This window comes from Mirounga angustirostris, unplaced genomic scaffold, assembly GCF_029215605.1.
Source record: "Mirounga angustirostris isolate CCGP_5_RB_7025 unplaced genomic scaffold, mMirAng1.0.hap1 SCAF_5, whole genome shotgun sequence".
Lineage (NCBI taxonomy): Eukaryota > Metazoa > Chordata > Mammalia > Carnivora > Phocidae > Mirounga > Mirounga angustirostris.
In genome coordinates, this window is record NW_026991713.1 from 55,589,445 (window position 1) to 55,604,481 (window position 15,037).

Below are 15,037 nucleotides of genomic sequence, written 5' to 3' on the forward strand. Positions count from 1 at the left end.
ATAATACGGGGCAAACCACTGCCCTCAATATTGGAAAGATCCACAAGCAAATATGGAAAATAACAACTTACCAGAGCAGAGATTCACAAGCAAAAACCATGGAAAGAACCCGAGATTTACATCCAGGAGCTCAACCAGGTTCCCACAGGATATAGGAGAAAAATCTCCTCCGGCTTCTGGCAGAAGAAGGGGAAAAGAACCATTTTGAAATATGCCAGCATGCTCTATTCTTAAGAAGGCCTGACCTCAGGGAAAACTAATTAACCAGAGCCAAAGCTGCTGGGGTTTTACCAGAGCCTAACTCACCTGGGGGCAAGGAAACACCCAACTCCAGCCCATTCTAGCCATCCCCTTCCACTTAGGAAGGGATAATAAAAATTAAAAACACTTGTGAAGTTCACAATCCAGCGAGGCATAGGCTCTCTAAAAGACTGAGACCTTATCATAGGACTATAGGACTCTTGCCCTCCCCACACCCCACCTCACAACCACATTACTACTAATGGTTTATTCATAGCAGTGCCCTTTACCTGGTACACCATGTCTGGCGATGAAGAAAACATTACAAGGCATACCAAAAGGCAAAAAAACACAATTTAAAGAAACGGAGCAAGCATCAGAACCAGACATGGTAGGGATGTTGGAATTAGCAGACTGTGAATTTAAAACAATTATGATTAATACACTAGGGGCCCAATGGATAAAATAGACAGCACATAACGTGGATGGAACTGGAGGGTATTATGTTGAGTGAAATAAGTCAAAAAGAGAAAGACATGTATCATATGATCTCACTGATATGAGGAATTCTTAATCGCAGGAATCAAACTGAGTGTTGTTGGAGTGGGGGGTGCGGTGGGAGGGATGGGGTGACTGGGTGATAGACACTGGGGAGGGTATGTGCTCTGGTAAGCGCTGTGAATTGTGCAAGGCTGTTGAATCTCAGATCTGTACCTCTGAAACAAATAATGCAATATATGTTAAGAAAAAAAAAAAAGAAGAAGAAGAAGAAGGTAGTGGGAGGGGAAGAATGAAGCGGGGGAAATCGGAGGGGTAGACGAACCATGAGAGACGATGGACTCTGAAAAACAAACAGGGTTCTAGAGGGGAGGGGGGTGGGAGGATGGGTTAGCCTGGTGGTGGGTATTGAGGAGGGCACATTCTGCATGGAGCACTGGGTGTTGTGCACAAACAATGAATCATGGAACACTTCATCTAAAACTAATGATGTAATGTATGGGGATTAACATAAGAATAAAAATAAATAAATAAATAAAATATATTAACATGGAAAATAATATTTAATTGGAAAAAAAAAAAAGAACAAATGGGCAATGCAACCAGAGAGATGGAAATCCTAAGAACCAAAATGAAATGCTAGAGATCAAAACACTGTAACAAAAACGAAGCATGGCTTTGATAGGCTTCTTAGTAGATTGGACATGACAGAGAAAAGAATCTCTGAACTTGAAGATACCTCAGCAGAAACCTCCAAAATGGAAAAGCAAAGAGAAAAAAGACTGAGAAAAACAGAACAGAATATCTAAGATCTGTGGGACAATTTAAAAAGGCATAACATACATTTATTGGGAACACCAGAAGAAAAAAAAAGAGAGAGAGAAAGGAATAGAAGAAATACATGAAACAATAACTGGACATTTCCCCAAGTTAACGTCAGACACCAAACTACTGATGCAGGAAGCTCAGAGAAGTATGAGCAGAGTAAATGCCAAAAAAACAAAAAACAAAAAACCCTACTCCTAGGGTTTTCAAACTGCAGAAAATCAAAGACAAAGAAAAAATCTTGAATTCGGGGCGGGGGGGGGGGAATACCTTACCTTACCTACCTTACCTACAATACATAATTGTATCCCAATTCTCTTCAGAAACCATGTAAGAATGAAGAGAATGGAGTCAACATTTAAAGCACTGAGAGGAAAAAACCACCTTCTTAGAATTCTGTGCTCTGCAAAATTTCTCAGACAAACCAAAGATGAGGGAATATGTTAGCAGCAGACCTGCCTTGCAAAAAATTAAAAGAAGTTCTTTAAAGAGAAGGAAAATCATATAGGTCAGAAACTTGATCTACCTAAGTAAGGAAAGCAGGAGGATCAAAAGAAGGGTTAAGTGAAGGTAAAACAAAAACTTTCATTTTTCTTATTCTTAATTGATCTAACATAACAGTTTGTTCAAAATAATAATAGTAACCATGAATTTGATTATGTATGCTTACAATTACATCATATAAATGTACATATATACATACACATATATATATGCTTATGGATGCACATATATATAAGTGAAATGAATGACAACAATAACACAAGGGCCAGGAGGGAGGAATTAGAAATATTTTCTTATTAAAAGGTACTCATTCAACCAGTGAAGTGGCATTGTGTTATTTAAAAGTAGATTTGTATTAGTTATAAATGTATATTGCCAACTATAGGGTAACCACTAAAAAATATTTTTTAAAAACTATAATGGATTGGGGTGCCTGGCTGGCTCAGTCGAGGGGGTGAGCAACTCTTGATCTGGGAGTTGTGAGTTTCAGCCCCACATTGGGTGTAGACATTACTTAAGGAGCCCTGCTCGGCGGGAAGCCTCTTCTCCCTCTCTGTCTGCCCCTCCCCCTGCTCCTGTTATAGCTCTCTCTCTCCCAAATAAATAAATAAAATCTTTAAAAAGGCAAAAAGGCAAAACAAAACAAAAGGCAAAAACAAGTTGAAGACAAAAATAGAAACAAAGAAGGGGAAGCTATGCATGTGTGGGGACAGTTGTATATGGGAAATCTTTGTACCTTCCTCATAATTTTGCCATGAACTTAAAACTGTTCTAAAAAATGAATTTCTTTACAAATTAAAGTATAAGACAACAGATAGGATTCTTTATTTCTAAATATTTACATGGAAATTCTAAAATAATTTCCACTCAATGTTTATTGGTAATAAAAGCATTTAAGCAAATATATGCAATTATTATTATTATAAAAGTGAGACATTCTTTGGAAGTTTTTCCTACACAGTTACTCTGTTTGAATCAGCCTTTGATCAAAGAGTAAACACATTTTGATGTTAATATGTTCTTCATATCCCACATCCAGTAGGTGGCACTCTTTCTTTTGTACTAAGATCCAAATAGAATAAAAGTAAGGATGGAGAGACCAATGAGCCCAGCAAACCTCATCACTTTAAAATGCACTTTACATTTTCAGCTAAGAAGTTAGATGAGTATCTGAGTCTGTGAACCCAGCAGATAGTCCAAACTTAAAGCTGAAGCAACCTTGTTGTTGACAATAATATAGGTCACCAGGACATCTGGGAAAATGGAATAACTGGGTTGTCTCATCTGACAGGAAATTATTGCAGAGCTCTGTGGAGTTTCAATGCCTCAGGCGATAGAACAAATTTTTAGCTGATTTAAGAGTAAGTTCAAGAGTCAAGATGATGCCAAAATAAAATTTTTTCATCAAACCTCTGCTGAAGCTGTAAAAACAACAACAGTGATTTAAGTTTTTCATCTCTTTTCATTTTCCATTTTAAATGGCATGGAGATTTGATAATAAGCAGCAAAACAATAAAAATATGAATAAAGAGATAAAAAACAGCAAAGACTAAGCGCCACATTCCGCCTTTCGAAGAGTTTAAAGCACTTAATGGATATCATCTCATACTGAGAGATGATATATTTAATTTTTCAAAGCCTTAGGAATTAACTTGAATAATATTTGAAATATACACAGTTTGTTCTATTCTTTTGGTCTGAAAGGAGGCAACACTGTACTCATCATCTTTTTCTTTCTTAGTATTTTCTTCATCTAGCTTCATTTCAAACTTGGTTGGGTTGTAGTTTATCCTTTGGAAGGAGAGGTGCATATTTATTTCCACCTTAGTAACACCCCAGATTTTATATTTGTTTCATTGTGTCTATCTCATTCCTAAAACATTATTCCTGGAATAAGATAAGGTAAAAATCAATAAATCAACCATTGTGGATAGATGACCTACCAGACTTTAATTCCCAGCACACTGATCACACAAATCCTTCTCTTCGTGTACTTAGTTTTTATTATCGTTCACTAGACCATGACTGAGTGCCCCCAGGCAAGAGACATGTTTTATTCATCTTTATTCTACCTGCAAGGCCCAGCACAAGACTTAACACATGGTAGGTATTCATGTAATATTTATTTAATGATTGAGCAAATTAATTAATTAAATTGAATTTCACTTTCCTTTAGGTTTATGCCTCATAGACCTTCCAAAATTTACTCCCATCATATATAGGAGTTTATTTCCATACTTCAGTAACTAATATCCCTAGTATATCTACTTTTATTAACTCCAAAATTGTCCTGGTAACAATAAACCCCTATACCCCTCACTTTTTTCATAGTCCATTCTTCCAACTATTAAAAAAAATCCAACAGGTATATATATGCTTCATTTTAATTTTACCACACCTGATGTTACCCTTTGTTCACATACTGGCCCCAAGTGGTTGCTGGGAGAAGAAAGGAGTAAACAGATAAGAATAAACAAGGATTTATTCTATTCTATACACTAATAGCCATATATGGTGGGGGCATGTTGCCTTTTCAGAGAGACATTTCACGATTCAACTCAAGTCCTCAAGTTATGCAATAAGAAGTTCAGATAAAAAGTCCTATAAATTCAAAAATAAATGTTTAAGCTGCTTTGTAAATGTCCAAAGAAAACTGATGTTATTATTGTGAGTTCAAGAACTACCTACCCTTCTGATTATGCTATTGTATTTCTCACTAAATTTTCACTGGTAAACAGGATTAATCTGTCTGCTTTAACCCTAAAAACTGCCTTTCTGCAAGTTTAGTATTGAGAATTATTACCATTAGAATCTTCCATCTTTGCCATCTCTATTCAATGCTCACATGGTTAATTCTATGCATGATCACAGGTTCTACCAATGAAAAACTACAGATATCTCTCTAGTTTCAAGTATATAGGAAGAAATCCATCACTATGGGTAAGTTTTCAGTTCAGGTTTTCTTTAATTCATAAAAGAATAATATTATTTAATTTAATATTCTATTTTTCATTTTTGGCACTTTGGATAATTAGTGCCTAATTCTAGTCTTGATTCTTCCATTGGTGTCCTGTGTTAGTTTGAAAAATGAACTTTCTCAGTATTTTTTTTCTTCATCTTGGTCTCTTTCCAGGTTAGTAAACTTTCTACTTTGGTTTTTACTATCTATGAAGAAGAGAATTTAACAGTAAAATTCAAAGGGAATGCCTTAAGCATATTATGCCACTTATAGAGCATATTCAGGAAGTATTATAGGATTTAGATGCAAAACATTTATTGAATTTCTACTGCTGATGTTATTCAAATCAGTGGCTTGATCACCATTTGTATGAAGATGATTAGTGCAAATTTCTTTCCTGGTTGCCAATCTTCCCTTCCCAAAGTTTCTGAGATGGGTATGCACATCAGTTCCCACCATGTTCATCTTTTTTTCTGGCTTTGAGACATAGAGCTTTGGAACAGTTGAGCATATCTGTTAACATAGATGTCTTAAACAATGGCGAACTTGTGAACATGAAAATCATGTTCCTCTCCCTCACCTTCACAGCTTAAATAGCTTTCTTCGCTACAATTACAAAAAAGAAAGATTTTCTCTGGAAAAACTGAACCAAAGAATCTCAGACTTCTGGGACAAGGAGGAGAGCAAGTGTAAGACCTGTATTTAGAAGATGGGTAAGTGAATGTCTACATGCTGAATGGAAGGATTCACAATACTTTCCTAGGATTTTATGGTACTTGGATACCCAGTGCTGGGCCCTAGGAGGCTGTAATCTGGCCTATCACTCAAAGTTTGAGGACTTTCATTGACTATGCAGCCTGTCCCAAGAGAAAAGAGCTCCAGACTTTGACATTTGGGGGTCTCATGGTCAGGTTCTCATCCCAGTAATCCTAACGTGAAACCCAACAGGAGTTTATAAGCTAACAAATCTTACCCTCCATTTCTCCATTTTTTGCCTCATTCCTAGAAATTACTCAATTTACTCAAGCATCTCCAGGTAAGTTTAATAAAGTTTCCAACATGAATGAACAGGCCAACACAAACAAATGAAAACAAAAAACAGAAGAAAAGAGAAACTCAGGAAAAATATGGGCAGTAAATAGAAGACATTTTTTAAAAATATAAGTTTTGGGCAAGAGATTTTCATCCATGAAATGGGAACAGGATGGTTTTTTAAAAAGTAATGATCAGGGGCGCCTGGGTGGCTCAATTGGTTAAGCGTCTGCCTTCGGCTCAGGTTATGATGCCAGGGTCCTGGGATCGAGCCCCACATCAGGCTCCCTGCTAAGCAGGAGCCTGCTTCTCCCTCTCCTCCCTGCTTGTGATCTCTCTTGCTATCTCTGTCACTATCTCTCTCAAATAAATAAATTAATCTTAAAAAAAAAGTAATGATGAGAGCACAAAAAATAACTATATTAAAATTGGGACACATTTTAGACATCAAAAAAGGTTGAGAAAATCATCTACAGAGTAAAACAAAGGACAAGATATATAAAAAAATTTAAGAACTTAAGAACTTGAGATCTCATATTTAGCTAATAGAAGTTCTTAGAGAAAGAGAAGGAGAGAAAGAAAGGAGAGAGAAAGAGAGATAAAGGGAAGGAGAAAGAAAGAGAGAGAAAAAGAGAGAGAGATAAAGGGAAGGAGGAAGATAAATGTAAGGAAAACATTAAAAATAAATAATAAAATAAAATTTCTCAGAACTGAAGGGCTGGGTTGAGAAACTGTCCAGCAAAAAAAAAAGGGCGGGGTGGGAAAAGGTACCTTTTTTCCAAGGGACATCATCATGAAATCTTAAAAGTGTATAGAAGAAGAGATCTTACATGCTTCCAGAAAGTTATAAAAAAACAAAGGGTCAAGGGCGCCTGGGTGGCTCAGTTGGTTAAGCGACTGCCTTCGGCTCAGGTCATGATCCTGGAGTCCCAGGATCAAGTCCCGCATCGGGCTCCCTGCTCAGCAGGGAGTCTGCTTCTCCCTCTGACCCTCCTCCCTCTCATGCTCTCTGTCTCTCATTCTCTCAGTCTCAAATAAATAAATAAAATATTAAAAAAAAAAAGGGTCAAAAGTGTAATATATGCAAGGTCAAGAATCAAAATGGTATGGGTCATAAACACTGGAAAGTAGAAAACAGTGGTATAATGACTTCAAAATCTGAAAGAGAATTATTTCTTTTTTTTAAAAGATTTTATTTATTTATTCTCTCTTGTGTAAAATATTATTTATTTATTTATTTATTTATTTATTTATTTATTCTCTCTTGTGAGAGAACACAAGAGAGAATACAAGAGAGAACACAAGCAGGCGGAGTGGGAGAGGGAGAAGCAGGCTTCCTGCCAAGCAGGGAGCCCGATGCGGGGCTCGATTCCAGCACCCTGGGATAATATGACCTGAACCGAAGGCAGATACTTAATGACTGAGCCACCCAGGCGCCCCTAGAATTATTTCTAACTTCAGAGTGTTATACCCTGACACAATTCAATCACAAATGAATAAAAAATGAGTAAAATATTTCAAACATGCAAGGACTCAAAAATATATTTTTCAAAACCTGATTCTCAGGAAGCTAAGGGAGAGTGACCTCCAACAAAACATGAGATTAAAACAGGAGAGAAGAAAGCACAGGATCCAAAAAAAAAAGGAAAAATTCAACACAAGAGAAATGCTAAGGCAATGATACTAAAAGCAAAGGGTATGATAATGAAGGGGAGAGTTAAAATGAGAGCAAGTCTATGGAGCAATTAGTTAAGACTGGCCAAAGAAGAAATTAACCTGGCATCATGCACACACGTGGTGATGACATGGCCAGCTAGGCAGAAGATGACCAATCAGGGCTGCCAGGAAGGCCCAATCCCTGTGATGCAGACAGCTCAGATGGAATCAAAATGGACCCTCACAGTGGCATCCATAGTAGTCTCTTTGTAAAGCACTAGGTATAATGTTCTCAGTCATACATGTTTGGGGTGGCATATATTTTAAAGCATTGAATATCAAATTATGCCATTTATTTTACAAATCTTAGGGCTAGGGGGGCCTAGGTGGCTCAGTTAAGTGTCCAATTCTTGATTTCAGCTCATGTCATGATCCCAGGGTCTTGGGATCAAGCCCCGCATGGAACTCCATGCTCAGTGAGGAGTCTGCTTCTCCTTCTCCCTCTGCCTTCCCCGCTGCACTCTCTTTGTCTCTCTTTAAAATAAATAAATAAATCTTTTTAAAAAATCTTGTGGCTAGATAAGGGTATAGAGATAGAAAAAAATACACTTGATATTACTATATTTGGAAATATTAGTCCAAATTAGGTTAATTACAGGACATTTCAGGTACATAATTGTCTTTTTGTTGAACTTTAGCTTAAAAAGTCCATAAACCACATATAAGACCTATTGAATCTTAGGAAAAAATATAAATAATAATAACTTCTTTTCAGTTTCTAATACATAAAATGTTCATTATCATATTTAAAATACAATAAAGAATAATATTCTTCTGTATATATTTTAGAAGTTTAAACATCTCTATTATACATTATTTCATTGACTCCATTTTCTGGGGTTTCATATGTGAAAAAAATCTGGAGTAAAATATAATAATTTCTAAAATGCATGATAATTAAAATCACTGAATAAAAATGATAATGATATTTTTCAGGAAATTATTCACTGTCAATTTATCTAAACTTAGGTCTTCCTGCTCCTTCTACTTTCTTTTTAAATACTTTTTGCTTGTTAATAACTATTTCAAACTAGAGTGTTATGAAAAAGATCTATTTTATACAACTTAATTTAATTTTTAATTTTAACTCTATTTTCATTTTCTACTTTAATTTTATTTTAAATAATTCATTGTTAGCAGTTAGGGGAAAATATCAGGTGTGAAAGATTCATAGAAACTATTGGTCAAATGAAGCTTTTGGATTATCCCTGAATCCAGCAATCCTTTCTTTTCCTGCATTCTTTTCCTTTTTTCCCACCCCCATGGCCCTCAAATTGGGAATTTACTATAGTAGGTACCGATGTTTATATAGCATCTTCCATCCTTACAAGAGAATGAGGATATATTTTCTCCTATAGCAATGGATTGAATTCATCTTTTTGAATTATCAAGAAAAGGCTATTTCAAAACCATAGGATTTTTGCAGACGTCTTATAATAACCTTTATTATTAATGAAATCACAAGCTTCCAAAACCACAAGAACTCACATTGACACTGTTATTACCTCTAGATACAAATGGTTGTCTTCTGCAATGAGATCTCCTCCCCACCAAAAAAGAAGGCATCATAAAACAAGGGCATATACCACAGTTTGCCTAATAGATCAGTAAAAAATAAAATTAGCTTTATACCCTGGTTTAGCCTGAGTGTACAAAATGGGGAGAAGATTCAAATTCACTGTGGTTATGAGTATAAATTGATCTAGAGAGAATTTTGGTAATTGCATAATGCACAATATATATGCATAAGGTTTATACAATACATAGGAGCAGTATGAATACATAGGAACAGAAAATGGGAACATAATGTCTATTTGACATATTAAGTAAACTGTAGTACATCCAAACAATGAAATACTATGTTATAATTTAAAATAAAAAGGTAGGTCTATATTCACTCTCATGAAAGGACATTCATAATATATTAATACATAAAAAGATCAAAGTATATATTTTATTCTGAAAGTACATACACCAAAATCTTAACATTGATACACGGGATAGTGATATTTCATGTAATTTTAATTTTATCTAATTTTCTACTTTATGTCTAAAATTATCATTTATTATTTAAATAATTTAACAAAGAAAAATTATATGCTATAAAAATGGAGAAACTTGAAATTCCTCATGAAGTTCTGGTAATTGTGATACTTTTCATGAAGCCATGGTAATTTTATACAAAGTAGTATGCTTTCTAAAAATTGCCCAAGATTTTAGAATGGTTTTTACAAATAGTACTGATGTATTTGTCAGTGAAACAAAAATCCCACTGATTTGATCCCATTCTTTGTTACTGGAAGGCTTACAAGTGTGGTGATGAAACACAAGGGCATAAAGAGAATTCCCTGTATTATTTTGTTCATCCCACTGCTTCAGAAAGACAATAAGCCTCTAGTTCCCATCCAAGAGAGTACTGAATTTATTGCTTTGTTTTATTAATTGACCCCTTTTTATGTATGGGTATGGAAATGAACAGATTTATGATCATTTTAGATTGAGCTCTCTAAAATCTGAATCCTACTCAAATAGCCACAGTATCATACTATTTAATGACTTTGAAGCTTTCAATGCATAAATACTGAAAATAAAAAAGGCTTATAGTTATTCTTGGATATTTGGAGAACTGCCAAAAATTAAAGGCAGCCAGGTCTCTCTGTAGTGTTTTGAGACCAGTGACTTTTCCCCTCTTGTTTGTTTGTAGATTAAGTTGAGAATATAATGGAACCTATGATCCCTCTTCCCAGAAAAATGGTCTTATGCACATATAAAAATTATTTTTATAAATAATGTTAATTGTTCACAGAGTTCCCTGAAGCACAAGTTCTTAATGGATAAGTTAGAATTAGTGAGTGAAACTAAGAGAGAAGCTGACTTCATTTCTACATTAGAAGGAGTTTCTAACAAAGCAGAATTTTCCAACGACGTGTGTTGCTTCATTAAGTACTCAGTGAGGATCATTAAGTATATTTTGGAAGCGGATTGAGTGAAATGGTATAGAAGGAATTCCAACTTCTAAATTGAAGTTTGGCAAGATGACTTCAGAGAGCACTTTAACTGTAATATTTTATTATTGGATTTAAATAAAGACAGTGTATTGAATCCAGTAGGTGGACTTCAAGAACCTGAAGGGAATCAAAATATGTATGGCAGAACTACCCTCTGTCTCTCTCTATTTTCGCATCACAAAGACAATACAAGTATTTGGCGTTCTTTCTCTTGGTCCTTCTTGGGACTTTTGTTTCAAAATGGTGGCCTAACCACAAACTGTACCTCTTTCCATCCCTACAACTTCTTAGAATTGACAGTAAAAAAAATGAAGAGCTATAAATTCCACAGTAATAAAGGAAATGGTGAAGATGCAATCAATGAGCAAGAAACCCATAACATTTTAGAAGGCAGAAGGAAAAAGGATAAGCCAGAATTGGCACTAGACACTGGAGTAAACTAAGAAGGATACTGCAGGAGACAAAGTCAAGGAGAGATTTAACCCTCAAGGAACCTCTTGAGTGACTGATTCATGGACCATGAGCCAACCAGAGAATAGAAGTCTCCCACCACCACATGCAGAACTTGCTACCAGGCACTTGGCTATTCATGAAAATTACAGAATTCTTCTTCAAAGAAACTGCATCATCTAGCTCTGCATATCCAGAAGAACTCTTTGCATCAAAAGCTATAGAGTGAAACTCTCCTTATTTCGGCATTTAGAGGCTTTCTAGTTTAATGGATCCATTCACCCACTCATTACAATATGAAATCTCCTGACTTTTACACACACACAAAAATTCCAATTTGTCCCTTCTTAAAAGTGAGCATAAAATCAATATTCGACATTAGATTGGAGGATATCGGCAACATGGAGAGAAAGCCAATGGAAACATAATTTGTGTATCATGCTGATGATAATTTGTTTAAAACCAAATATATTTTTTCAGTGAGACTAAATAAGATATAAAATCCACAAAATAAGAATGGTATGCTATGAAAAAGAAATGATATATGAACAAGAAATTGTTTTTAGAAATTAAAAAAAAACGCAAGATTATTGAATTGAAAGATAAAAGCAATTATCAAAAAACCTTTCTAGAATGTGCAAATAGAACATAGGAGATAAAAGATAAAATGCACCAACTTGCATTCCCACCAACAGTGTAAAAGGGTTCTCCTTTCTCCACAACCTCTCCAACATTTGTTGTTTCTTGCCTTGTCCATTTTTGCCATTCTAACTGGTGTAAGGTGGTATCTCAGTGTGGTTTTGATTTGAACTTCCCTGATGGCTAATGATGATGAACATTTTTTTCATGTGCCTGTTAGCCATTTGTATGTCTTCTTTGGAGAAGTGTCTGTTCAGGTCTTCTGCCCATTTTTTGACTTGATTATTTGTTTTTTGGGTGTTGAGTTTTAGAAGCTCTTTATAGATTTCTTGGATACCAGCCCTTTATCTGTAGTGTCATTTGCAAATATCTTCTCCCATTCTGTGGGTTGCCTCTTTGTTTTGTTGACTGTTTCCTTTGCTGTGCAGAAGCTTTTTATCTTGATGAAGTCCCAGAAGTACATTTTTGCTTTTGTTTCACTAGCCTTTGGAGATGTATCTTGAAAGAAGTGTGGAGGTGCCTCAAAAAATTAAAAATAAAGCTACCTTATGACCCAGCAATTGCACTACTGGGTATTTACCCCAAAGACACAGATATCATGAAAAGAAGGGCCATATGCACACCAATGTTCACAGCAACAATGTCTGCAATAGCCAAACTATGGAAAGAGCCGAGATGCCCTTCAACAGATGAGTGGATAAAGAAGATGTGGTCCATATATACAATAGAATTTTACTCAGCCATCAGAAAGGATGAATACCCAACTTTTACATCAACATGGATGGGACTGGAGGAGATTATGCTAAGTGAAATAAGTCAAGCACAGAAAGTCAATTATCACATGATTTCAGTTATTTGTGGAACATAAGGAATAGCATGGAGGACATTAGAAGAAGGAAGGGAAAAATGAAGTGGGGGGAGGAAATCGGAGGGAGAGATGAACCATGAGAGACTATGGACTCTGAGAAATAAACTGAGGGTTTTGGAGGGGGGGGGTGGAGGGATGGGTTAGCCCAGTGATGGGTATTAAGGAGGGCACGTACTGCATGGAGCACTGGGTGTTATACAAAAACAATGAATTGTGGATCACTACATCAAAAACTAATGATGTAATGTATGGTGACTAACGTAACATAATAAATTAAATTTAAAAAAATAAAATGCAAATGGATCTAGCCAAAATCTGTAACATCTGACTAAAAAGCAATCCCCCAAAAGGATAAAAAGGCAAAAATTAAAAGTGCAAGGCAAGTTTAACAATTATTTTAAATTAAAAAACAATGTTCATAGTGAAAGTTTCCCAGTGTTCAGGAATATGTTAAACAATAAGTGCCTTGATAGGGTTTCTACAAAGTACACAAAGTTGTGATCAACTTTATCCTGGAGTTCTTAGAAGTCACAAAATAACACATATGTAGATCTAATATGGCTGAGAATTCCATATTTAAGGAGGGAACGTGAGTGATTCTAGGAAGAGGGAGCACCACAAAGCTCTGGCATAGACAAATGAAAACTGCCTGTTGCCTTATGCTGATCATTAAAGTATGTAACAAGCACCAGCTCGTTGAACAGATGCAGCAGTGAGTTAGCACAGATACCAGCCCTACACAACCAGTATGACCAAACCTGGCTGAAGGTCATTCCTGCTGGTAGACACAGTCAAAGGCAAGTTCTCTGGCTTAACTGGAAAATTCAGATGTTTGGGATCCAAACCACAGTTTTAAAAATGAGCAAATATGAGCTGAGAAAAATGAAAATAATAAACACTAGAGAGAAAAAAAGATGAGGTAACTTTCCTGTTTTAAGGCATGTGGTCTTATGAATCAAGAAAACCATTTTTTTTTTTTTTAAAGAAAGAACACAAATACCTACATGGTAATTTCCTTCATTGGGCTAGAAATGTATATTATAAATATATATATTCATAAATATATATTCAAATGAAGATACCTGGAAGTATTCAATTTTAAATTCAAGAAAAGGTTTCACATGTTTGTACCACTGCGCAAAGAAATTACTGACTTTGTTTTAAAGCTATAGATGCCTAATTGACCTTCAGTGGAGGTTTTGACGGCAGGGACTTAGAGTTTCTTGGACACCAGAGGGAGCAAGAGAAAAGGAAAGGGTTAGAAGAGGTGTTAGGAACAAAGACTTTTTAAGGGCTCACCATAGTTTAGGTACTATATTCTACCCTGGAGATTCAGAGATGAATAATTGAGATGATAAGCAAGAAAAAAAATCACTCATAAAGGCCATGAGAGGGGTTATTTTAGGGTGATGGAACAAATGGGAAAAAATTAACCTATTCTTAGAAACAAGACAACCCTGACAGAATCTTCAAATCTGATTACTGTAAGCTACAAAAGAGCAAGAGTTATTTATTTCTTATTCACCTAAGAGCTGGAAAAAATAGGTTATGCTCAATTAATTTTGGATGACTTAATTAAATGAGCAATTATGGAGTTTATGTTTAAACCAAGTTTAAAGGGTAGCAAATTTACTATAGGCAACTTCATTTTCATATTTTAAGTCACAAGTATTTTTTTCTTCAAAAATGAGGGTTTTTTTTTTTAATTTAAATCTCTGCTGAATGTCTATGCTTCAGTTGGCAGAATCTCTGCCATAGTGAATAAAATTCATTTCAATTTAAAAATTCTATTTTCAAAAAATGACTTATTAGAAGTTTCCAATTAAAGAGTTGCATATAAAAATAACCATAAATTTCACACTCCTTATATAACCCATTCATTTAATTTAACTTAATGATCCTATTGATTATCCATAATTAAAATTGGAGGCAAAATCGAGGTGATTTCTTACATCTTACATTATAGTTATTATTAAATCCGGCTTTTGGTTGGATTTTGTTATTTAAAAGTGAAAAATCAGCTACCTGATCCTTCATGCAATGTTTTCCAGTGTCCTCATTACTGTCTTCTGTACAAACCACTAGAGGGCAAGACAATCTAACATTAGAGCAGATCTAATTTTATCCAACAGAGGGCAGTCATACACACACTAGGCAAACAAGTCAGTATACTATTACATTACATTTCAGCAATTCACATCTGCCATTTCCTTTGGAGATTATAAGAAAGAGAAAGAAAGAAAAAAAGAAAGGACACAACCCTCTCAACAAACAAATAATTGGTTAACTTTGCTTAAA

The 15,037-nt window shown here is 35.2% G+C and overlaps 1 long non-coding RNA gene across 2 annotated transcripts in view; it reads right to left on the minus strand.

Moving 5' to 3' along the window:
• LOC135364416 (uncharacterized) overlaps positions 1–15,037 on the minus strand; it is a 240,121-nt gene that overhangs the window by 152,361 nt on the left and 72,723 nt on the right. For both annotated transcript variants that reach the window (XR_010411485.1, XR_010411486.1), the window contains exon 3: positions 72–176. This is a non-coding gene — a long non-coding RNA (uncharacterized LOC135364416). The remainder of the gene's footprint in view (positions 1–71; positions 177–15,037) is intronic.